Genomic DNA, 26340 nt, shown 5'->3' with positions numbered 1-26340 from the left:
ACTGATTAGTACAAGTCAGGGAGCTGGATTCACTGAAAATTTGCATCTAAGTTTGCACCTCATTTGGTATCTGATCCATGCTGTCTTATGTCTGTGCCCAAACTTCCACTTAAGTACTCTGTTGCATTTACATTTAATGGTTGAGAAATAATGCATTGCACACTGACATTGTATTTCAGAAAATTGGTTTTCGTGTTATTATTTATAGAATTCGCTGCCTAACAAAAAAAAAATCTCCGTGCCTTGTAGAGCATTTGCTTTCCCGTTTTCAACTCTGTCACCCAGCACTCGCGCCTCACCAGCTCTATGATTGATTGTTTTGCCCAGATTCCCTCCCTCTGACCTCACGGCCCCCATAAATGGGCCTTCATTAATATTGATTTTTTTCTGTTGGTTCCTTGGGGTTTAGTCTTACTGTTTGGGTATCATCAGCGTAGGGGTCCGAGACATGGGTGCAGAAAAGCATACAGAGCCTGGCAGTGTGGCAAAGCCAGGCTGCCAATCCCTGGTGTGGCACCTAGGAGAAGACTCTTTGCTCTTGGGCCCCCAACTCTCCCAGACTTAAGGGAAAGGGAGGTACAACCTGCCATTTAGTTCTGGTTCTGACGTGTTGAAGTCCTAACCCCAGAAACGGCGTGTGACCTTATGTGGAAATAGGGTCTTTGCAGATGTAATCAAGTTACGATGAAGTCATACTGGATTAAGGCGGGCCATACCCCAACGTGACTGGTGTATTTATAAGAAGAGGACAATCTGGACACAGAGACACACACGGGAGAGTGCGACGGGTGGCAGAAATGGGAGTGACGCCTTTGCAAGCCAAAGAATGCCAAGGATTGCCAGCAACCACCAGAAACTAGAAGAGGAAAGAAAGGATCCCCTCTAGACTATTCCAAGAGAACATGGTCCTTCCAACACCTTGACTTCATACTTCCAGCCTCCAGAACTCTGAGAAAATAAATTTCTGTTGTCATAAAGCCACCCAGTTGTTGATAGTTTGTTATGTCAGCCCTAGGAAACTAACAGTTCCCTCTTGGCTTTCTGTGGCAAACAGACCCTCACACCCACTTGGGGTTGAATGGGTTTTCTCTACCCTAAGCAGACCTCTGCTTGTCAGTTCTTCCTATATTTGGACACCCCATCCGTGCCCCTGAGTACTCCCACATCCACAGAACCTCAGTGCAGCTCAGGGCTCTACCCACACTCGATTGTCCACAGCCCCCAAGTGGCCCCCAGAACAGGAAAGGATAAGAACCAGGGTCCTACAAACTCCTACAAACCACCAAGTTCCCAGAACTGCTCAGTTATTTATATTTACTGTTTCAAATACATGGACTCGTTCCATCTTATACGCCTGATTTTCCCATTGCTCTTAGCATAGCCACTGGTGCCTTAGAGGAAGTGAATTGAATACTTTTTGGGCATTTTAGAGAATTGCTTTGTCTATATGAGGATCCACAGTTCTCTCCTGTTTTTTACTTGAGTCATTTAAGGCAATGGTAGGAAAAGTCATATTTTTGTGAACACTTTTCAGTGTATAAGGTTCTAAAGAAGAGAAAATGCTTTGTCTGTTTTCCACATAATCCCAAAAGTTATTAGGTGATACTAGTTCTCCAGTAACCTAGTGATTTATGCAGGACACATATCACTTCCACAGTGTATTAGACCAGTTGTTGAGTTGTCCGTTGCTTACTTCTAAGTGTCTTAATTCTCCTGAATTCTGGCAGTAAGTCAATGTTAGGGTAGATCCTTTAGCTTTTTTAGTTACTGTTAATGAACTGAGTTAAACAAAGCCAATATTCTGCACTACTGATGGAGAGTAATTAATCACTTTATTTATCCATATGTGTAGATGAAATCATGCCATTGCTAAGCACCCAATAAACAGTTGGTATCAGTGTGGAATAAATAGATTAAGTGGAAGGAAACTAATGTTTATCCAACGCATACTTTTTGTTAAGCCCACCCTTTAAGGTTGATATTATAATGCTTTCTTGGAAAAGAAACCTGAAACTCAACAGCGTTTAAAAATCTTACTCAAGTTTATGCTGTTGAGAAATCACAGATTGAATTTGAACCTGATTTTCTGTGATTTCCAAATGAAAAATGTTTCCTTTGTTGTCCAGCTGTCTCATTCTCATTGTTTAGAGTGCTGGTACATGGTCACGTCTGGTTTAGTTTTTCTTAGGGTTAGCAGTACACAACTTAAGGGAATGTAAGGACAAATACAAAAATAGATCATCAAAATAGAGAGGAAGATAAAGATAAAAATTTGGAAGAGAATTTCTAAGTAGGGAATTGAAATTAATCTGTATCTATCTGCATGTGTGTGTATATTATATATATTGAATAATATAAAATAATAATAATATATTACATAGTTGAAGACTGAAGTCAAAATCTGGACTTGTCATAAAACAAAAGTGGCCTGTGTTGCGTACCAGTGCCATAGTGCCAACGAATTCTCATTGGGTCACATCAATGGCTTTTCTTCCCGTGCAGAATAAATCAATATATACTTTGTCTATATGCATCGTGGTGTATATCATGATTGCAATCCCATAAGGTATTCCCGCCTCCCTGTTATGCTGATTCAAGGGCTTTTCTTTCTGTAAACTTCAGAAATAGTTTAGGTTCAAAGCTGGAACATAACACATCTGAATTTACCCTACGTTCACCCCTTCAGCACTGAGCCTTCAACAAAGAGAAACACATTTCACAAAACTATTGATACGCACAATAAGGAAATCTTGAAGTTTCTGCAGACTAACTCTTCTTTCTTCTACAACTGGTGATTGAATAATTTTTTAGTTTTTATGTCATATGTGTTTAATCAGCTAATGCAGTTGATTTTCTGTGTTTATTTATTCAGTGTCAGTGTTAGTTTTCTTTCCACAATAAGGAGCCGCTAAGCCACATCTTTAACAGACTAATTAGGTAACTCTTTTGTATATGCATAAGAAATACTGATTTGGCAATCTATCCAATATGTCTCTATCTTTATATATTTTTATACAAAAATGAGTTAGAGAAAAAATATCAATACACAAACTATTTTAATAACATACACATGTGTTTTTTCCCCCCATATTCTGTTTAACAGAGTACTGGTGGCCCATGTAGAATGTATCTGTTGGGTAGATGTGTAGTACCTTTTTCGTGGTTATTTCATGGAAGCTACAGCAGAGTATTGCATGGATATCTCTTCATTCAAAGAAATATTAAGCTATTGTTAAATAAAAGAAGAGATTGATGGGATTTTTGCACTCATAAAATCTAGATTCAAATTTGAGATACTGTAATTGTAAAAACATGAAAGAATGAAAAATTCTGGTAAACCATGTCAACTGTTTACCTGTAAGCAGTGTTATAAAGAAGGAAATGATAACCCCGTGGAAAATTCAGTCGTTCTCTCTTGCTAAATTAAGTTGAATTTGATCAGAACAATACAAATTCAGCCAGTTATATATAAGCATGTGGAGTTTTAATATTCGGGAGTATTGCTTTTATAGTTCTTTTGAGGAACATGGGGATAACATAAAAGTAGATTTATTGTGTGCTTTATAAAGGGCAGAGTCTTTTTTCCACATTTTAATCTATTTGGACTTAATTTGTATATAATTTATTGATCTTATATATTCCTGTATTTTATGAAATTAGGAATTTGACCTATTGAGAATTTTCAGTTTGTAGTTGAATATTAATTTAATCTTTTTTTTTAAGATTTTTTTTTAATGTGTGCCATTTTTAAAGTCTTTATTGAATTTGTTACAATATTGCTTCTGTTTTATGTTTTTCTGGTTTTTTGGCCATGAGCTATGTGGGATCTTAGCTCCCCAACCAAGGGTCGAACTTGCACCCCTGCATTGGAAGGTGAAGTCTTAACCACTGGACCGCCAGAGAAGTCCTTATGTAGTTTAGTCTTAATATGAAATTCAGATTATTTTAAAAAGCCGTATATGACTTGAACTTTTGTCAAACTAACTGTAAACAGTATTTTTGGAAAGGAATTTGTAAAATTAATTAAGAACACTAAAAATAGTTTGTGTTTGTCCTCACAATGCCACCTCTAGATATCTGATTAAGGAAAGCAATTGAAATTTTGTAACAATTCATTACAGCCATATGTATACATTTATACATATATATATAATGATATATCTACCGCATTTATGAAAATAAATATATAATCAAAATAAATTAGAAATAAACTAAATGATCAAAAATAAGGTAATTTTAAGTGTTTTAGTACATCTATAACGATGTGGTATGTAGCCATTACAAGTTATTTCCTCAAGGAGTAAAGACTAGGAGAAATGCTAACAAAACAGTGGCAAATAAAAAAGGAGTATGATTGTAAATTTGTAAAGTATAAAATAAAAAATAAATATATGTTAATGGATAACAGAGGAAGAAAATGCAATGAAACGTTCACAGTGATTGCCTCTGACTTACGGGATTAAAAGTGATTTTAATTTTTTTTAACTTTATTGAATTTCTCACTTTTTTACCATAAATGTGTATTACTTTTATTTTTAAAAAGTCTTAAGAAGTAATCAAAAGAAACTGGATTAAAAGGCACACAAAAGAATGTCATCCCTGACAAGTTTGGAAAAAGACTAGATGAGAAAGCCACATGGGTCTATATGCTACTGCAATTTTTATGTCAGATATTTAAAGATGAAAAAAAGCATAAGGTAATTAGGGCCCAGAATTATGCTAATGGAAGCACATATTGGAGAAAATATCTTGTTAATAGTCACATTAACTGATGATTAAGGGAGAAGACAGTTTGACTGATAGACTTTCCCCCAGACATGGTAACAGAGCTGATCGATTGCCCCAGCTCCCATCCCTTGTTGGAGATTTGCACCATTTTCCTTGTTTTTAATTGTGAATATAATGACCTCAATAATAAATGGCTTGATGAGCAGTTTTTACACTTATACCAACTCTGCTCTATGCAACCGAAATTAAACATTACAAGATTATACATAGTTGTAAGAAAAATTCTAAAATCTCACTAGTTTATTCGTTATTAATTCTATGACATATTTCAGTAACAAACATAATTAATTACTAAGCATGATCTTTATGTCGTATTTTTTTAACTTTGCCTCACAGCAAAACTATCATCCTTTTAAAAAAAATCAATATAATTGTAATACATTATGTTTTCAGCTCTCTAGATGAAAAGAAAAACATATTATTCTCAATCCAAAACTGTATTTCTGGCAACTGTGGATATTCTCTATATAGTTTATATCTTTTCATGAAGGACAGTCAGGCGTTGACAAATATATATTCTCTCTCTGCATGATTATATTCACATTATATTTGTTTGCATACTAATGTGCTTAGCATATAAAAGCTAAAAGATAGTTGACAAATGTGTAGATAATAGGGCTTTAGGAATAACTTTATCTGTGCTCTCTGGAAGTTAAATTTTAATTTGTGGAGGGAATAAATCTGTGCATAGTATTTTCCCAACACCTACTTACTTTAGCATAAATATGTAAAAATATTCATATTAGCCCTCTAATGTCATTCTAGCTTTGAATATTGGTACATATATTTTATCATGTTGTGACTGTGAGCATTTCCAAATAGTAGTTACAATTCAAAATATACTTGAGCCTTCTCTGTTTCTGAATATAAGGCTAGATTATTTCCCAGTATTCCTCATTTGGGGATTCTCTAGAGTCAACATGGTCTCATCCAATAATAGTACCTAAGGATTTAAAAATACATTTTATTTGCTTGGAGCTTTTCATAGGAGTTCCAATATTCTCAAGGTGAATTGCCTGTCTTATTAAATAGTTTTAAGAACCCCACACAGCTAGGATCATATCCTATCACAGCTCTCTACGGCCAGTTTTCTAGGAAAGTATCAGTAAAATTGAGCTTGAGGAGAATAAAAACCGACATCATTTCTTTTTAAATTTGAGATAAGATGAAGCATCGCTTCCAGAGAATTTTAATGCAGGGGGTGAGCCAAGTTTCTCCACTGACTAAAATAGTTGCAAAGTTGCTATTTAGTATATATTAAAATTAATGAAAGAATATGTAGAGATGAAGGGACATTTGTTAGATTGAGCAAATAATCATCTAAATAATACTTTTACTTGAATATTAACAATGAAATCCTTAAATTTCTGGTTAATTATGGCGAGAAGGCCCTATTCCTTGTTTGTCCAGAACAGGCTAGTTTATGCCAGTTGTCCTGACATTATTATTAAAAACCTGCCCTCTAGTCTTTCTCTCCAAAAATGTCCCAGTTTGGTTCTACTATTAGTAATAGTTGCTACTATTCACATTCATTTATCCCATCCTTTTCCATGGAGCCCATTAACAAGAAATTATAGGAATAAAAGGGAAAGAGTGTTTGACTTCCCCTTTTTTGGCTAATGAGGGTGCCACAAAGCTTCTGGCTAACTCATGGTCAGAAGACCCACTCTTTGCAACCATTAAAGTCTGTGGGGACCCTCTGTCCCCCATCACCCCCAAAAGAATCTTCTGTGCAGTCTAGGTGTGATTTGCCTAGGGAATGATTTGATGCCAAGTTAAGCATACTGAATGGTAACTAGGAAAAGCATCGTACGGCTTGACTTTCAAGTTGAACAGTGTGGAAATGTGTGGCTCGTCACGGAAACCTGAAAAGCCCATGCCTTGGGTCCCAGGCTTGGCTGGCACAGAAACTGAGACCTGATTATTGAGCTGCCTCTCTGCCAGGTAAATGCCCTCTGTGGGAGAAGGCGTGTCTGCTGCTAGTTGTAGATACACACCAATCATGGTGGTGTGATTCACGTCTCACAATCAGCATTGGATATTTCATTGAGTGCTATTGCGAGTTGTTGAACTTGTGTAACTTTTAGGTGTAACGACTTTTTCGCAGCTCTATTCACTTGCTCTGGGAGAAGGAATAAAGAATAAAGAGAAGAATTACGTGTAGATTAGATTTGCCATAAAGGAAGTAAGTCCCTTAAGCAAGGCTATGTAATTTATTTCCTATAAAGTTAAAATCGAGACATGTCTTTTGGGAAGAAGTTAATCATGTTTTTCTAGACATTGATTAAATAATCTGATCTCAACTGGCCTATGTAATAAGGACATGGGTGATAATGCGAAAATGTTGTTTCTCTTGTATGTGAGACCATCCAAATACTCTCCCTTTATAAACCATAGATCACTAAGATTAACTAGTATTGTGCTCATTCTTAGTAATTTGCTGCTTCTTACACTCTTTAAATCTTATAACTCAGAACCTTTTATCGAGTGTGATTGTGAAACTGGGTACATATTTTTAATATGGGACCATATGTTTTTCTCAAGACCACGGGTAGTTCATATATTAGAACTTGGAAACTCCCTACCTACTCCCAGAATCTTCCCCAGACAGCTCACCGTATCCATTCCATGTGGATTCTGTATTCACACTGGCACCTCCTTGTCTGTTCACCATTGAATCCTTGGCTTCCAAAAGTACCTGGTGCATTGTGGACACTCATATATATCTGTTGACTGATTGAATGAATGAATGAATGAATGAAATGAAAAAATTTTAAGTGCGTGTACTTTGGTAGTTGTATATTCTCTATGAGATGCCTTTACCATACTGGTACTGAATGTCCTTTGAACATGAAGATCCTGCTCTCCCAGTTTTGTACATTTGGTCCAACATTGAGCATCTGGCTATTCTGTGTACCTTTGAGATGCTCTTAACCTTCCTCCCCGACCAAAACTCATCAGCATCAGTTATGGATGGACTATGGCATCTTCCCCCGTGTTGCTGGTGTCTGACTGCACAGACACCCTGGGATTGCTAAGTTGAGATACCACATAGCAGCCTATACTGAATCTGCAGTGAGCCACACAGGTACCAATTTTGAGATCTAGAACCTCAGACAAGGCTCAGCCACCCCTAAGCTTGTGATGCTTGTGTGAAGGTGCTTGTGGGAAATTCTTCCCTCCATCTTCTTTCATCAGGCCATTCTACTGCTCAGAACTCTTCAGTGGCACCTAAGGCCTTCCAAAATAAATGCCAAATATTGGCATTTGGGGTCTCTCACAAACTGGCTCCAGTGTATCATCTGGGACCATCTTCTACTACCCCTTCTGTCCTTTCTTTCCCTTCTTGAAGGCACCTCCTTTACTTCCGGCATACCAGGGTATTGTCTGGGCCCCAGACTTACCCTTTAGGTTCACACACGTCTTTGTTTATCCCAATGTACTCTTTCCTTCATGCACCCAGTCCCCAGCTGTAATCACACTCCCAATGTTTGTTCCTCAAAAATCCCCTCAGCTGTACAGTCCAGCTCCCACACCATCTCTCCTTAGACATTTCTGCTGTTTATTCCCTCACACCAAATCCTTCCTAACACTGCGCTTCTGATGCCACAGTATCCTAGACTTGGTGCCACCCCACGCCTGCTCTTGCCACTGAATCCCGAGCACCCCAAGGGAAGGATCGCTGTTTGTTATCTTTTCCCTCCAGTGATGGCCACAGTGTTGGGTGCAGATGAGGCACGTTAAGGTGATGCTAGATGATCTGGACTCTTATTTGTTCCCTCCTTGGAGAACACTCTCTCAGAAGAAAGCAGTGAATCTCTAAACCTAACTTGATGTCTTGTATGAGGAATCAAGAACTGCTGTTATGAATGCACAGGGATCCTGGACCTCAGAGTTCAATAAAACAAACATAAGGAAGCAGTTTAATTGTCTTAGTCTTAAAATGTCTAAAATACATAGTAATAATTCAGTAAATTTTCCACTTGCATATACTGACAAGTGCATTACTGAGTTTTTAGAGTGCTTCAATATTTCCATTTGGAACTCCAAATCATTTTTCACAAATGATGAGTTTATTTCAAAATATTAGGAAAATGTATGGCTTCAAACATGGGTAGGTTTAGTATAATAGACTAGCCCATATTTTTAGATATCTATCATTTTCACTTGTAAGTTAACATTTTAAGGCATGACTAATAAACTAACAAATAAAATACAGTGTCAATTAATTGAGGTGTTATAGTTACTTAATTTCCATTACTTTTATCTTTCAATTCTCAAGGAAGTCAGTATCAGGGAACTAAAAGATCTTAAAAGCAGTCAGTCTCACTTGTGTCATTTTGAAAGTGTCAGCAAAAAATAATGGGTGAAATTTTGTTAAATTCCATTTTCTAAATAAAATAGCTTTTGCTTTAACCCCTGATTTGAGATAAGGAGGTAGATGGTTTACAAATGTTTCATTGTTTTTTCTAAATCAATCAAACCTTAGGAAAATTTAATGAACATCTTTGGAGAGGAACTGATCACTGTAGTCTGCTGAATTCTAGGTAAAGAAAAAAGCTGGTACAGGTAAAAATATCTTCAAATACTGTGCACAACGAGTAACAAGGCCCTGTTACTAAGTATAATCTGTTTAATTGGATATTTTCTCTCTTCCAGTAACAAATTAGATTTGTAAATTATGACCATGTGTCCGCTTCTGGATTTAGTCCTTCTACTTGAGGCATTGTTCTAATATGCATGCCTGACTGGGGATCATTTGTTTCTCCTTGATTAATTCCAGAGGTGGTGAGCTTCCTCCATCCCCAAGTATAAAACTCAAATCAGATGACTGCAATTATAGGAAGGCCTTTTTAATGGATGAATTTTTCTTCCATTCACCTCTTATCCGTTGTCCTACTCCCAGAAGTTAACTAACAGTATAAGTTCCTGAAGGGCAGGAACTAGGTCTTGGTAGACGTTGGTTCTCCCACCTTGCCAGCACTGACTAGGAGCTAAGTAAAGGGAGTGAACCTACTCTCCCCTGCAGGGACAAGTCCTTTGAAGGCCCTTACTCTATCCAGCCAAGTCTTCTTTCTCCTACCATGATTCTCTCAACACTCCTCCTAGTTATATCCAGTACTATTACTTTATCCTCATCATTATACATGAATAATAAAAACCCCAAGCACTCAAGGCGCCAGGACATGTGAACATTTGACACCCAGTGAATTTGAGAGCAAGACCTGGGGCACAAAGCAAACCCAACCAGAAAAATATCCTGTAAAAATAAACCTCATCAGATAATAGAACTATGTCCCTAAAGTTATTTGAATTAGAAGACTTGAAAAAAGTAAGGTTGACATACTAGTTGAATGTACTCTCTGAAACCAATATTCACATTATTTTGAATACTCTTCAAATAGAACAGGAGTTGACAAACTACAGCCCGAGGCCCAAATATGGCCTGCTGCCTGTTTTTGTAAATAGTTTATGGGAACTCAGCCCATTTGTTTAGGTGTTGTCTGTGGCGGCTTCTGCACTGCAACACCGGAGTCCAGTAACCGTGGTACAGACCTTGTGGCCCACGGAGCCTGAAACATCTGCCCCTGACCCCTAAGTAGAATATCAACCAAAATAGACATTCCTCTCATAGCCCTGAATAACTCAGATATTTCTGTAGTAAAATAGAATATTTTATTTGCATTAGCCTTGGAGAAAAACCATCTCAAGCATGTTGTCAGTGATTGTATGTTACACTTGTGCATGCTATATTTTCTATACAGTTATCCAGTTAGATTAGATTAGATACACTCTTTACTTGGGGAATTTGCTTTTTCCTTTCATGTATACTACACAACATGTTTGAGCCAGGAATATAGGATTCATTATTTTCTAACATTTAATTATGAAAAACAATTAAACGTGCAGGTAAGTTGAATCTGTTTTGCAGTGAACATCCATGAACCTACCACCTCTATCCGACCGCTAACAGTTCGACATATTTGATTTATCATATTTATTTATGTATTGATCTATCCATTCTCTATTCATGTTATTTGTTATAACAAACAAATGTTATCTCCTGATGCATTTCAAAAAAATCACAGACATAACTACACTTCCCCTCCAAAATACTTCAGCATGCACGTCAATAACTAGAGTTTAATATTTATCTCCAGTTCCTATTTTTTCCTTTGGAGTATAATTTCTATGCAAAGAAATGCACAGATTTTAAGTGTACCATTCATCAAGTTTTAATAAATAACACAGATGTGTAACCCAAACCTCTGTCAAGGTATAGACGTTGCCCATCACCCCAGGAAGTTGATTCATGCCCCTTCCCAGTAAATCTGTAAACCTCCGCCCTACTATCTCAAAGGCAGCCTTGTTGTTACTCTGTTGTTGTTTTTCTTCCTGCCATCAGTTAGTTTTGCCTGTTCGAGTTCCATATTAAATGAAACCAAGAGTATGCGTCATTTTGCCTGAATCTTCCTTTATTAAGCATGAAACTTTGGGATTCATCATTACTATTGTGTGTATCCACAGTTCTTTCTTTTCCATTACTAAGCAGCATCCCATTGTATGAATGGACCACAGATTTTTTTTTTTTAATCCATTCTCCTATTTTTGAGCATCTGGGCTCTTTCCAGTTTGGGGCTATTATAAAGAAAGCTGCCAAGAACATTCTCGTACAAGTCTTTTTGTATATATATGTTTTGATTTTCTTGGGAAAATATCTAAGCTTGGAATCTCTGGATCATTGAGTAGGTGTATGTATAGTTTTGTAAGAAACTGGCTGACCTTTCCCCACAGTAATTGCACAGTTTTACAGTCTCACAAAAATATATGAGTTTCAGTTTCTTCGCAGCCTTGCCAACTTTTAGTAGTATCAGTATTTTAGAAATAGCCATTCAAGTGAGTGTGAAGCATTATCTCATTTTGGTTTTAGTTTGCCCTTCACTTGTGACCAAGGGTATTGAGTATTTCTAAATTTTCTTACAGATAATTTTAACATAGGTATTTACTGCTAGTACAGCAATCTTAAAACTATGAAAAACTTGATATGGGGAAAATGCACATACATTTTCATTTTTTTTTTTAAGAGCAGTTTTCCCTATAAAATTTCATTACAAAACTAATTTTAACCCCCTTCTTTCCAAGACACCTAAGATATTAAAATATTTGCTGTTGGCAAAACGTATGTGCATGAACAGAGAATTATTGTAATTTCCTCAAAGCAACGTGCCCGTGTAGTAGTTTCTCATTACTTTGTATGTCTATTTGTTCGTTTGTTGGTTGTTTTTTGGGGGGGTTGTTTTTTTTTGCCTCTCATTTTATTTGGCTTATTCTCTCACACTCTTTCTCCTTCTGATAGGTCCCAAATATCAGTGTTCAGTTGAAATGACCAATCTCCCCCCTGACACTTCCCTTTTACCACCGCAATAGCATTAGAAGAAATATTTCCCAGGCTGAATTACATTCTGCAGAGCTGAGCTAGGATGTTGTCTAGAAATGACTTACTTAATGACTGACTTAAATAAGTTACTGATGTTTATTTTTCTTTCATCTTTAGCTCGTATTAGAAACCTGCCACGTCAGTACTCCCTTGGAGTTCCCCTCCATTCTGTTGTCTAATTTTATCCTATCATTTTTTTTTAAGATCTGTTCAAACCACATTTCTGCCCAGATAGCTTCCCTGGTGAATTTCACTTTTTTTTTTTTTTTCTAGTTTATGTGGTTATATGCCAGTGTATGCTAAGTTAACAGTTTTTACGTTACCCACTATTAATTTATAATTTTATACATTGTTTCCATTTCAAACTGTGTTTTTCCTCAAGGTAGCAAGCTTTAAGTGTTTTACTTTTTTTTTTGAATCTCAACCCCAGAAGCTTATTGTATGGAGTCCATCTAGTGTGTATTCACTTTCATTCAATGTAAAATTAAATAAAATACAAGATTAATTTACTCAGGATATAATGAAGCAGATAGTTAAATGTTTGACCCTGTATTTCTGCAAGTATTCTTCTTCAAAACAAAATGCATCAATTTTATACACATCACTGTATACATGTATACAGTGATGTGTATAAAATTGACGACTGATTAAAAAAATAACAAAAAACAAAATGCAGAAATATGTTATCCCTTGTAAATTTAAAAGTCAATCATTAGATCAGTTTCCTTTACTACTGTTGGCTGCCAAGGAGTGTTCTGTGCTATGCACATTGTTTTGATTATCTGTTACCTTTGATAAACTAACCCAAACCCTAGTGGCTTTAACAACAAACCCCGTTTTACTTGCTCAGGGTCCTGTGGGTGAAGAATCCAGGCAGGGTTCCTGTGGGTAGTTCTCTTGCATGTGGCATTAACTGAGGTCATCCATTCTACTGGCTGGGCTCTCAAAAGGAAGCTCCAGGAAGGACCTCCACGTGCCCCCCTCTCTCCATGTGTCTAACTCGCGCTTCCTCCCAGCATGGTTGTCACCAAGTAGTCAAACATCTAATACAGAGGCTGGCTTCCGAAAGGAGCGTTCTGTCATGAAGGGATCTACAGCTGTGTATCTCTGAAGGCCCAGCCTTAAGAAGTTAGGAGGTTACAAAGCATCACCTCTGCTGCATTTCAGTGGTCTAAGCAAGTCATGAGCAGTCCAGATTCAAGGGGTAGGGGAGTGAAATCACTCCTCTGTGGATGCAGTGGCAAGAATTTGCAGCTAACTTTATCACTCATCTTCCTGACATAAGTGTGTCTAGCTAGTTTAACTGGCTAGACTTGTTTAACCAGGATTCACTGCTGCACTGGAGCTGTAGAGTATTAGTCTGAAAGCTCTGGGGTGAATTTCTGACCTCTCTATGAACTTGTGGTTTTAGCTGAATTCCTTGCAAGAGCTCTTTGTCACCTTTCACCTCTATGTGCAGAACACAGGCTTGGGGTGTGACAGCAATGCAACACCTGCCACCAAAAGAGGGCTCAGGAAAAAGATGAAGAAATTACATAAAAATCCTCTAAAAATGACATAACCTCAGGAAAGAATAGCTACCTAGTGCTATTGTATTTTGCGTAAAGGTATTTCTAATGACCAATTCTCAATAGGTAGTATATGCTAATTATTTTTTTTTTCAAACAGTGATGATACCTTTCAAGGACCTGGGCATGTTAAACTGCTTAACCCTGTTGCAATACGGAGCCCACATTTATGGTACAACAGGCTAGAGTTCTTTACTGGATCTCTGGAAAGGATAAAAAAGGGAAGATACAAAGTACGACCCCTATGCTTAGCTTATTTTGTACCAATTTTACATTTTCCTTATGTTAATGCTAAGGTTAGATAATGGCATTTCTGTTCTCTACTCCCTGACCTCCCTGACACAAAATACTGTTCCAACATCCAAATTAGGACAAAAGAAGCTTGGTGCTTTTGGTGGTAACGGTGGTGTGAAAGGTGTGTGTGCGTGTGTGCATGCACACACGTGCAATTATATGACGATGGCAAGGGGACAGGAAATCTAAGTAGATGATGGGAAAATAAAGAAACACTTATTTTCACGAGTTTAATAAATTGACGCTCCGAGTCTAGCTTGTCTAGTCACCATGGGGAAAATCAAGTCATTTTCTAGTATAGTGCATTAATTATATAAAATTCTAAGTTTGGGGGAATTGAAGTTTTTGGTATTTTCCTATATTTTGAGAGTCAGAAAGGACAAAAGAAAGGAATTATGATGTTTATTTTTGTTTTGACTTTCAGCTTCCTTTTTAAAAATTTCAAATTATTCTTGCCTAATAATTATTTGTTTATTTTTCTTCCAGGTTTATTAAAATATAATTGACAGCACTATATAAGATTAAGGGGTACAGCATCATGATTTGACTGACATACATCATGAAATGATGACCACAATAAATTTAATGAATATCTGTCATCTCATCTAGATACAAAATCAAAGAAATAGAGAAAAAAAATTTTTTTTTCCTTGTGATGAGAACTCTTAGGATTTCCTCTCTTGACAACTTCATCTATATCGTATGGCCGTGTTAATTATATTTATCATATTGTACGTTACATCCCCAGTACTCATTATCTTATAACTGGAGGTTTGTACCTTTCGACCACCTTCGTCCAACTGCCCCTCCTCACACTCCTGTTTGTGAGAGCCACATATCCGATCTCTTTTTCCATGAGTTCGCTTGTTTGTTTTTGAAGTATAATTGAGTTAGAGCAGTATTCATTCCTGGTACACAACATAGTGATTTGATATTTCTGTACATTTCAAAATGATCACCACGATAAGTCTAGTTTACTATCTGCCACTGCACAAAGATATTACATAATTATTGATTATATTCCCCACACTGTGTGACTCATTTGTCTTTTAACTGAAAGTTTGTACCTCTTGATCTCCCTTACCTATTTCTCTCCTCCCCCCACCTCTGGCAGCTACCTGTTTGTTCTCTGTACCTATGACTCTGTTTTCTGTTTAGTTATGTTTGTTCATTTGTTTTGTTTTTTAGATTCCAATTATAAGTGAAATCATACAGTATTTGTCCTTCTCTGTCTGACTTATTTCATTTAGCATAATACCTCTAGGTATTATTATTTTTTTTAAGTGAAGTAATTTTATTTTATTATTATTTTTATTTATTTATTTATTTTGGCTGTGCCAGGTCTTAGTTGCAGCATGTGGGATCTTTAGTTGTGGCATGAGAACTCTTAGTTGTGGGATCTAGTTCCCTGACCAGGGATCGAACCCAGGCCCCCTGCATTGGGAGCGTGGAGTCTTACCCACTGGACCACCAGGGAAGTCCCTTTAAACTATTAACCATTTATACAATAAAGCAAGAGAAGTATGTCTTCCTTGATTCTGGAGGAATCATTTTATTCTGCTTATGTTCCATTCCAACATTTTACTCCTTTTCATATATATATATATTTTTTTTTTAAGATTTTTTTTTTTTTGATGTGGACCATTTTTAAAGTCTTTATTGAATTTGTTACAATATTGCTTCTGCTTTATGTTTTGGTGTTTTGGCCCTGAGGCATGTGGGACCTTAGCTCCCCAACCAGGGATTGAACCTGCACCCCCTGCATTGGAAGGCAAAGTCTTAACCACTGGACCACCAGGGAAGTCCCTCATATATATTTTTTAAAAATAACTCGTGTTAATTTTTAAAAAGTCACTTTTTAAAGTAATCAGTAATGCAGTTCAACCCCACCAATAACAAATAAAACAAAACAAAAATTACGTTTGTTCTCCCGGTTATCTCATTCTGAACAGGAAAAGAAAATGAAGAAAATCTCTCCTCTGGTTGGGATAGCATTTTCTCCTAGGTTGATACTGACCTGTGCTTTGAGGGGTGTGATAACCTGCTTACTGAAGACACTTTCATTTTACTTTTTTGATGCTTTTAAAAAATCTATGCAGAATACCAAGATCTAGTTTCCATGGTACATTTTCTGTGAGAAGAGCTCATTAGAGTAATTTATCGGGGCTTGTATGACTTAGAAATGGGTCCAGTAGGAACTAAACCAATACCACCAACTCATTCAGTGTAGACCATTAAGCACATTAGGTGATGAAGATTTTGTCAGTTCCCCTCCAGCCAGATTAAACCAACAAATTAATAATGAAGGATGCCCGCATTGCCTGCGAATTTCCTGAGCTGCTTTATCAAGGCTTCCTCTGGGGTCCTGATTTGCCCTATTGCCTTCGACCAACATGGAGGCATCCGAAGCAGAACAGGGGCGTGCTAATGACAGCGGCCACTGATGACTTCAGATTGATCTTCATATAATTGTCCCCAATTAGCAACCCCTAGGAACACATCATGGAACCTTTATAAGTGAAAATAATGTTTCATTTAACAGGAAGCTTGAGTGAATGAAATATGACAATGGGCTTAATTAGGGAGAGGAAAATTAGTGTGTTCAAGTCTGTAGGATAAGTAGAATTTAACAATTGAAAAAGAGAGATGTTACTACATAGTGACATTTAAAAAAGTAGTACTTCTGGGAAAGGACGGATTTTCCTTATGTGTGTGGACACCACCCTCACTCCCTACCCCACGGAGGAAACATTTTGCCCACTGTGGCCTTCCCTTGAATCAAGATATACACTGAGTTTTAGAAAAAAAAAAAAAAAAAGTTACATGTAAAGTTAGATATATAGAAATGTAATAAAGGTTTTGTTGTTTTTATAAAAGGGTTTGTCGTGGTGCAACATTAGATAATATGTACTCTTTTTTTTTTAATAAATTTATTTTTTATTTACTTATTTTTGGCTATGTTGGGTCTTCATTGCTGGGCGTGGGCTTTCTCTAGTTGCGGCGAGCGGGGGCTACTCTCCGTTGCGGTGCACGGGCTTCTCATTGCGGTGGCTTCTCTTGTTGTGTAGCACAGGCTCTAGGCACGCGGGCTTCAGTAGTTGTGGCACGTGGACTCAGTAGTTGTGGCTCGCGGGCTCTAGAGCGCAGGCTCAGTAGTTGTGGCGCACAGGCTTAGTTGCTCCGCGGCATGTGGGATCTTCCCGGACCAGGGCTCAAACCCGTGTACCCTGCATTGGCAGGCGGATTCTTAACCACTGCGCCACCAAGGAAGCCCAATATGTACTCTTGAAGTATTTAATATTTGGGGCGACTGATAGCCTAGCAGCCGATTAGTGAATGTTTTAATTCCAGCTGAGGTTGTACAAGTCAAAACATCCACTCAGGAGATTACTTGCTTATTCCAGTGATGCTTTATGACAGAAGTATAATAAAAGTGTTAGCATTCCCTTTTTTCACAGTGCAGTTCTAAGGAAGACAAACTTCAGGGAAATAAAGGATACACTTAGAATACGAAGTGAATGTCCTGCCTTTTACTGACTGTGCTCATCTCCATGTGTGAACAAATTTTTTGAGTACCAGGCACAGAACTTCCTATTTTGAAGTACAGAGATGTGAGTGCTATTTGGTCTCTGTCCTCAAGGAGCTGACAATCTGGCAAAGACAAATATTAAAAACAAATCATCGTAGCATGTTTTGATAAGTGATAAAGCTGCTCTGGTGTCTCCAGGGATGCAGAGCCTTGATCAGCCTAGACATCTAAGGCAGGTGGCTGAGACTGCCTTCTTAAGGTGGGCACAGGGTCCTCGCAGACGGAGCGTGCTCTGTGGAGGAGTTTGCTTGGGTTTGATCTCACAGACAATGGGAAACCACTGAAGGCTTTGGAACTAGGGATTGTCATGATCAGACTTCTGCTTTAGGATGTTGATTTCAGTGAAATGGAGGGTAATTGATTGGAGCAAGAAAAGACTGCAGACATGAAGAACAGGAGAGAGGCAGTTGGGTGGAGTGAATCGGGGAGAATTAGGAGGCACTGGTTGATGTTCTGTTTGTGCCCGGGACCTTCATATACATTATCATTTCATCCCACAGCAGCAAGCTGAGGTAGCTCATGTGTAGAGCTGGCTATATAATCTGCAACGCCCAGTGCAAAATGAACATTTCAAGCTTGTTGTTCAAAAAGCAGGAAGGGTGGACTTCCCTGGTGGCCCAGTGGTTAAGAATCCACCTGCCAATGCAGGAGATACGGGTTCAAGCCCTGGCCCGGGAAGATCCCACATGCCATGGGGCAACTAAGCCCGTGTGCCACAACTACTGAGCCTGCACTCTAGAGCCTGCAAGCCACAACTACTGAGCCCGCGAGCCACAGCTACTGAAGCCCGTGTTCCTAGAGCCTGTGCCCTGCAACAAGAGAAGCCACCGCAATGATAAGCCCACGCACCACAACGAAGAGTAGCCCCTGCTCACCACAACTAGAGAAAGCCCGCGGGCAACAACGAAGACCCAACACAGCCAAAATATTAAAAAAAAAAAAAAAAAAAAAAGCAGGAAGGGAAATGCCATTAAAAGTACTAAAAAGATACCCAAGCTTTTTTCTTTCTTCCATGGTCTCTCTCTTGACTTGTCTTGAATTTTTTTTTTTAATTTATTATTTAACATCATTCTAAATAGAGAAAAATTAAAATTTCATATTATTTACATGCAATCTACCGTTTATCTGTATATTTTGCAATGTCAGATTTAAATACAAATACAAGAGCATTTAACTTGTATGCAGAATCACAGAAGTTACACAATTCATATTTTGTAGTCTATACATGCATATGTATTTCATTCTTACCAAAACAGTAGAAACACTGCACCAATCTACCTCAGCTGGTTTTGTTTCACTTCTTAATATGAGTGTATTCTACCAAGTTCTCTTACTGAAGACTGAGAAAGGACTGGAAGGAAATAGAACTGTGGGTTGACACAACTTCCCTTTCCTCCTAGGTCATCATTTTCAGTATAAATAGTTGGCTAACCTAGGTGAATAATACAAGTAAGAAAGGGTTACTCTGTGATAAGGTTCCTTGATCATTCATGCTTCTCGGAACATCATTGCCTTCTTCAATCAAAGGCAGTTCTGTTTCAGAGGGAGCATGGGGGCTGTTAGCCCTCTTGCTGACTCAGTCATAAATGTAACACACTTACACTGTGCTCGCCCCGAGTCTTACTCAACTCCCGCAACACGTCATGGCCCCAGTAGGGCTGGATTGCGGTATTCACATATTACAAATGCTATGTGTGAATGAGGCAGCAGGGAGCAGAGGAATCTACTCATGCACGTGTTTCATTGTCCTGTTAGATTTCACTTGCAAAACACAAGTTCAAAGATAGAATTATTGGGAGTTCCAAGATGGCAGCGATAGAGAGTTAAACCAAGCTTGGGGTCCTCTGAGCGTGGAGCCCTATATTATTGCACAGGTCTCAGACCCATGAAGCTGGCCCTGATAACATTATCTCAGTACATGGGAGGAGACTGAGGTTAGAGAGGGCATGGGACTTCGTGCATGTTCCTCTCTGGCAGGGGGAAATTGTGATGAGTTTAAAGAAAAAATTATTTGATGACACCTGTTAAGGAACAGTAAGGCAGACTTTATTCAAGTGGGGCTACCACAGTGGGGTTTTGTCGTAGTGGGGAGAGATTGGACTCAACGCCAAACATAAGGAAAAAAGGGAATTTATTGCTAAGGAACAGGGTGGGAGTCAGTGGATGGAAAATCACGAACAGAAAATATCAGGAGGAAGGGAGGGATTCTGGCTGAACAGACCTAACAAGATTCTTACTGAAGGCAGGCCAGCAATCAGACCTTATCACCTGGGGGAGGAGGGTGAAGGATGAGGAACCTGACCAGATGTCAAGGGTGATCAGATATCGAGAGTGGGGGGTTCTGGTTGACCTGACTTAGCAGGATTCTTGCTAGAACTGGACTTTGCGAAGAAAGACATGAGAACCCAAGATTGAGCCTAGTTGAAAAGAGAGTCCAGAAGAGCCAAACCAAAGTTTGGACAAGGAGAATGTCGTCGTCCATGGGAAGAGTTACTCCTGTCCTCTGGGTGAGAGATAACAAAACTTGAGTTTCCAGGGACATTTACAGGGGAGAATGGGTAGGTAGAGGCTAAGTATCTTAACAATGAGTTAGGGGAAGAAATGCTTTAAATATTTTGAGAGCATTAGTAGATATTTCGATTCATTGCTTTTTAAACAATTTTATACATTTGACAGGCAGTACAATTGTTTAGTGACACCTCACATTCAAATCCTCATTCTTTCTTCAAAGGAGGAAAAATACAGCTGCCATGTGATGGCAAAATAAGAGAAGGTGGGGAGGCTGATCTAGCTTTTCAGTTTCAAATATCTGATGTTAAATGTTGGAAAGAAAGTGATTTTTTTTAAAGCATGATTTTTTTCCAGTGCAATAAATATGGAAAGAAACGGCCAGATGTAGTCACGTAGACCAGTTTCCAGGAGTCAGGATGGGGGGAGGGGATCATGAAAGTCGATTGGCACTACTAGTCCCACTATGAATTAGCGGGAGGAGAGGTGCATACCTGCCAGGTGAGAGCCTAACTTGAATGAACTTGCTTCCCAGAGAGCCAGTGAATTATATCGTGTGAGGTCTCTTAGACTCACGTAGAATGCATTAAGACCTATGCTTTGCTTTAGTACTGTCAGCCAAAATGCCATTTTTAATTTTCCTCGAAAGCATACAATGGTAGAAGTGAATGTGGGGATGAGCAGGAAGCTGAGATATAATGGATAAGTTTTCATTGAGAAGCAGCACAATTCCTTGCATCTGATTGGCAGTGGGCAGTATGATTGGTATATTATGCTCCAGGGATAATGCCTTCATTTACAGAACAAAGCAGAAATGAGCGGAGAGCGCGGCCACTTGAGCTCTGCCTGTTAAGGATTGAGAGAACAAAAAGGATAATCACAAGTGGGTACTGGTGTGTTTTTTTCTTTTTCCTTTCTCTTTACTCCACTATTCTCAATCTTCTTTTAATCCTAATTTAACTATTACATGAGAATAATTAACTGATTGCATGTAGAAAAATCAGTTCAGGGCAAAGAAATAAAGTGACACCGAACCATACCCCACTGAATTGTTTTTTACCTTTTTATTTTGAAATGATCCTAGATTCATAGGAAGTTGCAAAATAAAATCCACAGAGAAGTGTACTATAACTTCTCCCAGTTCCCGCCAATGGCAGCATTGTGCATGACTATATACGTAGCACAGCATCAAGACCAGGAAATTGACATTGGCACCATCCACAGATTTCCCCAGCTTTACATGCACTCATCTGTGCGTGTGTGTTTAGTGCTATGCAATTTTATTACCTAAGTAGCTCCTGTAACCACTGCCATAATGAAGATTCAGAACTTTTCCATCACAAGGCCCCCTCCTGCTACCCCTGTTATAGCCACACCCACATTCATCCTCCCAAAGCCCTGATGACCACTAATCTGTTCTCCACTTCTATAATTTTGTGATTTCAAGAACGTTATTTATCTTCTTCCCTCAGCATAATGGCCATGAGATCTTTCCAATTGCTGCTTGTTACATATATCATAATTGGTTCCTTTTTATCGCTACCTACGTCTCCTTGGTATGGATGTTTCAGCTTGTTTAACCACTCACACGTTGCAGGACATCCGGTTGCTTCTAGTGTTTGGAAATTATGGATAAACTACTTTGAACATTTGTACACCCATTAAACGTTTGAACTGAACCTTCAAATGGTTTGAAGACCACTCGCTACTGGTCGTAAGGAAGTAAAGATACGATGAGAGCCGTTCATGAATATTACATGGTTCCTGCTCTATACGGGCACTAAAATTGAAATTTATTTTCACAAATCATCTGTTGGTACTCAAAGTCATAAAACAGAAGATTCAGGTTTGTCTTTCCTATAAAACAGGCAATGGTGATTTGCATAAATTTTCCGTAAATATCTAAGGGATATTAGCTTCACTCATATTAATAAAATTATATCAATTCCAGTCAAACCCAGTACCCAGGGTTTAACATATCTGCAATAGTCCACACACTTATGACAGAAGAGCAGGTGAAAGAAAAACTTTGAGTACATCAGTGTGTTTTAGAGGAAAGGAAAGGTGAGATGGACCCACATGCATATGCACGTTCACACACGCTCACACATAAACACACTTCACCCACTCATGCACACACAAGATCACTCGATCACAGGAAGCTAGGAAACCTTAAACCTGACCCCTCCTTTTGCCCAGCGATGTCCCCGAGGTGAAGGTGCTCCCTTCACTGAGGGGACCCTAACAATGGGCATATTTCTGGGAAATTGAATGCAAAAGACTGAAACTTGGAACATCTGAGAACCTTGGTAGGGACTCCACCTCTGTCAGCGAACACACCAACTAACCTCCTCTTGCCTAAGAAATCAGTTATGAATGATCAGACTGCAAAATACAGAGACTTTCTGTTCACACTCAGGATCAATGAATAGGGCGTTCAGGTTAATCAGAGACCTAACTGTGAGTTACGATGAATACCAAAGGAGATTATTAATATAACAACGTATAACACGGTAGTAAACACTGAGCACATAAACCACCAAAGCTATTCAATTTTTGATGGTTTGGAAAGCATTTCAAAATATTATAAGATCTCAGAATCATTTGATTAACAGTATCCCTGGTCATCTGCAATTGCGATTTATATATTCCAATCTGTGGAATGCTCACAGAGATAATATAGTACTTTATTGCCTAGTGTGGCTGGCGTTCAGAAATTTTGCTGCAACTACTGTAAAATTCTTGTGTACTAGTATAAGCATCTTAAAAAACACCTAGTCCATGCGTGAGAAGTCTCCCAAAAGACTGCAGAGGGAAATATAACGTGAGAATTTTCTAGTTTATAATTCCCCATTTGTTCCTTCTTCTGGTATTGAATTTTACACATAATATGTCTATTGTAGTATAACTACAATCAACTCCAAAACTGTGAAAGCATTTCCAAAAGAGAAACTTGACAGTATGTCTTTCCCATGGTAAGAACTTGGCTTTATTTAGATAGTACATTTAGGGTGATTGAGCCTGGGACTAATTCTTTCTGGTTGCTAGAAACGGGAGTATGTATTTTGAAGGGATCAAGACAACACAGAATTACTGTTTATTCCCCCTCGTTTTGCTCTAGCTGGCCAGCTCACAAACCTGACAGTGTTGTGGTGTTCTGTGATAAACACTGGGGCCATCTGTATCCAGGCCATGGCCTGGGAGCCTTACGGCTTTGCGGTATCAGTTGCCTGGATAACTGGTCAGCCGCCACGTCCAACAAAATTAGCTTAGGAATATGAATTTCCCCTGCCTCAAACTAAAAAGAAATTACTAATAGCAATTTGGGTCTGATTCATTTTCTTCCAGGGTTCTGAGAATAGCAAATGGTCTTTATGCTTTTTACTATGGCAAGAACAGTAGTAGTTGTCAGGCGAGGCAGTCTGTGTGGGGTTTTTTAAGCCCTAGGAAAACCTAGGGTTTGAAAAGCAAGTCATCTTTCTTTGGAAATCACAGACTGCCTCTTTTCCTTCCCCAGTTTAGTGTGGAAAGAAAAAAAAAAAAAGGTAGACAATTTAAATTCTGCAAAGCCTGTAACATATATGCGTGATAATATTCATTGACCTCCAACATTGACAAGTGGGATTCTGTAAGATGACTTATTGAACTTTCAGTTCTATGAGTTATTCTCTCTCAGGCCTCTATTGTTTTGCATGTGATAATGTTAGCTTCCTTTGTTTTGTTATTTTTTAAACATCATTATTGGAGTATAATTGCTTTACAATATTGCGTTAGTTTCTGCTGTATAACAAAGTGAATCAGCTATATGTATACATATATCCCCATATCCCCTCCCTCTTATGTCTCCCTCCCAGCCTTCCTATACCACCCCTCTAGGTGGTCGCAAAGCACCAAGCTGATCACCCTGTGCTATGCGGCTGCTTCCCACTAGCTATCTATTTTACATTAGGTAGTGTATATATGTCCATGCCACTCTCTCACTTCGTCCCAGCTTACCCTTCCACCTCCCCGTGTCCTCAAGTCCATTCTCTACATCTGTGTCTTTATTCCTGTCCTGCCCCTAGGTTCATCAGAACCACTTTTCTTTTTAGATTCCATATATATGTGTTAGCCTACGGTATTTGTTTTTCTCTTTCTGACTTACTTCAGTCTGTATGACAGACTCTAGGTCCATTCATCTAACTACAAATAGTTCAATGTCCTTTCTTGTTATGGCTGAGTAATATTCCATTGTATATATGTGTCACATCTTCTTAATCCATTCATCTGTTGATGGACACTTAGGTTGCTTCCATTTCCTGGCTATTGTAAACAGAGCTGCAATGAACATTGTGGGACATGACTCTTTTTGAATTATGGGTTTCTCAGCCCAGTAGTGGGATTGCTGGGTTGTATGGTAGTTCTACTTTTAGTTTTTTAAGGAACCTCCATACTGTTCTCCATAGTGGCTGTATCCATTTACATTCACCAACAGTGCAAGAGGGTTCCCTTTTCTCCACACCCTCTCCAGCATTTATTGTTTGTAGATTTTTTGATGATGGCCATTCTGACCAGTGTGAGGTGGTATCTCATTATAGTTTTGATTTGCATTTATGTAATGATTAGTGATGTTGAGCATCCTTTCATGTGTTTCTTGGAATCTGTATACCTTCTTTGGAGAAATGTCTATTTAGGTCTTCTGCCCATTTTTGGATTGGGTTGTTTGTTTTTTTGATATTGAGCTGCACAAGGTGCTTGTATATGTTGGAGATTAATCCTTTGTCAGTTGCTTGATTTGCAAATATTTTCTCCCATTCTGAGGGTTGTCTTTTCATCTTGTTTATGGTTTCCTTTTCTGTGCAAAAGCTTTTAAGTTTCATTAGGTCCCATTTGTTTATTTTTGTTTTTATTTCCATTTCTCTAGAAGGTGGTTCGAAAAGGATCACGCTCTGATTTGTGTCATAGAGTGTTCTGCCTATGTTTTCCTCTAACTGTCTGGCCTCAAAACTCCATTTTGAGTTTATTTTTGTGTTTGGTGTTAGGAAGTGTTCTAATTTCATTCTTTTACAGATAACTGTCCAGTTTTCCCAGCACCACTTACTGAAGAGGCTTCTTTTCTCCATTGTATACTCTTGCCTCCTTTATCAAAGATAAGGTGACCATATGTGCATGGGTTTATCTCTGGGCTTTCTATCCTGTTCCATTGATCTGTATTTCTGTTTTTGTGCTAGTACCATACTGTCTTGATTACTGTAGCTTTGTAGTATAGTCTGAAGTCTGGGAGCCTGTTTCCTCCAGCTCCGTTTTTCTTTCTCAAGATTGCTTTGGCTATTCAGGGTCTTTTGTGTTTCCATACATTTTGTGAAATTTTTTGTTCTCATTCTGTGAAAAATGCAATTGGTAGTTTGATAGAGATTGCATTGAATCTGTAGACTGCTTTGGGTGGTATAGTCATTTTCACAATGTTTATTCTTCCAATCCAAAAACATGGTATATCTCTCCATCTGTTGGTATCATTTTTAATTTCTTTCATCAGTGTCCTATAGTTTTCTGCATACAGGTCTTTTGTCACCATAAGTAGGTTTATTCCTAGGTATTTTATTCTTTTCGTTGCAGTGGTAAATGGGAGTGTTCCCTTAATTTCTCTTTCAGGTTTTTCATCATTAGTGTATAGGAATGCAGGAGAGTTCTGTGCATTACTTTTGTATCCTGACACTTTACAAAATTCATTGATTAGCTCTAGTAGTTTTCTGCTAGCATCTTTAGGATTCTCTATGTATAGTATCATGTCATCTGCAAACAGTGACAGTTTTACTTCTTTTCTGATTTGGATTCCTTTTATGTTTTTTTCTTCTCTGATTGCTATGGCTAAAACTTCCAAAACTATGTTGAATAATACTGGTGAGTCGGCAACCTTGTCTTGTTCCTGATCTTAGAGGAAATGGTTTCAGTTTTTCACCACTGAGAACGATACTGGCTGTGGGTTTGTCATATATGGCCTTTATTATGTTGAGGTAGGTTCCCTCTATGCCTACTTTCTGGAGAGTTTTTATCATAAGTGGGTGTTGAATTTTGTCGAAAGCTTTTCTGCATCTATTGAGATGATCATATGTTTTTTTCTCCTTCAATTTGTTAATATGGTGTACCACATTGATTGATTTGCGTATATTGAAGAA

General features: G+C 38.3%; 1 protein-coding gene across 3 annotated transcripts in view; it reads left to right on the top strand.

Annotated features, from left to right (window-relative positions):
• CTNND2 (catenin delta 2) overlaps positions 1 to 26340 on the top strand; it is a 953172-nt gene that overhangs the window by 473486 nt on the left and 453346 nt on the right. The window lies entirely within an intron of this gene.

This window comes from Balaenoptera acutorostrata, chromosome 2 (genome assembly GCF_949987535.1).
Source record: "Balaenoptera acutorostrata chromosome 2, mBalAcu1.1, whole genome shotgun sequence".
NCBI lineage: Eukaryota > Metazoa > Chordata > Mammalia > Artiodactyla > Balaenopteridae > Balaenoptera > Balaenoptera acutorostrata.
The sequence above is the reverse complement of the archived record's forward strand: the minus strand, read 5'-3'. Positions and strand labels throughout refer to the sequence as shown.